The following is a 289-nucleotide window of genomic DNA, read 5'->3' as shown; positions in this document are numbered from 1 at the left end:
CTCCCCCGGCCTGGAGTCGTCCGGTTCCCGCCGGCTCCTCCTCCCCGCCCTCTCCTGGGCCGCTACCGCAGCGCCCGCTGACCCCGCTTCTCTCCTCCTTTCCTCCGCTCCCTAGGTGGAGCTTGAGGGAACCCCCAGCGCGGGTAGAGTGAGGACGGGCTTCTAAGGTGACTGCGGACTCTGCCGCGAGTGCCCCGGCGGGAAGGCCAGGCTGCCCCGGGACGGGGATCGACGCAGGTGAGGCAGCCTCGAAGCGGCACGATCGCTCCAGGCCGGAGTCCGTGGTGCG

General features: G+C 72.0%; 1 protein-coding gene across 1 annotated transcript in view; it reads left to right on the top strand.

Moving 5' to 3' along the window:
- The first annotated feature begins 54 nt into the window (after positions 1 to 54).
- Mapk4 (mitogen-activated protein kinase 4) overlaps positions 55 to 289 on the top strand; it is a 144,882-nt gene continuing 144,647 nt past the window's right edge. Inside the window, exon 1 of the mRNA XM_033757330.1 lies at positions 55 to 237. The gene's annotated coding sequence lies outside the window, so the exon portion shown is untranslated. The remainder of the gene's footprint in view (positions 238 to 289) is intronic.

The sequence above is a fragment of the Fukomys damarensis genome, unplaced genomic scaffold (assembly GCF_012274545.1).
Source record: "Fukomys damarensis isolate Sample0158 unplaced genomic scaffold, DMR_v1.0_HiC HiC_scaffold_30, whole genome shotgun sequence".
Lineage (NCBI taxonomy): Eukaryota > Metazoa > Chordata > Mammalia > Rodentia > Bathyergidae > Fukomys > Fukomys damarensis.
This window is presented reverse-complemented; position numbering and strand designations above follow the sequence as displayed.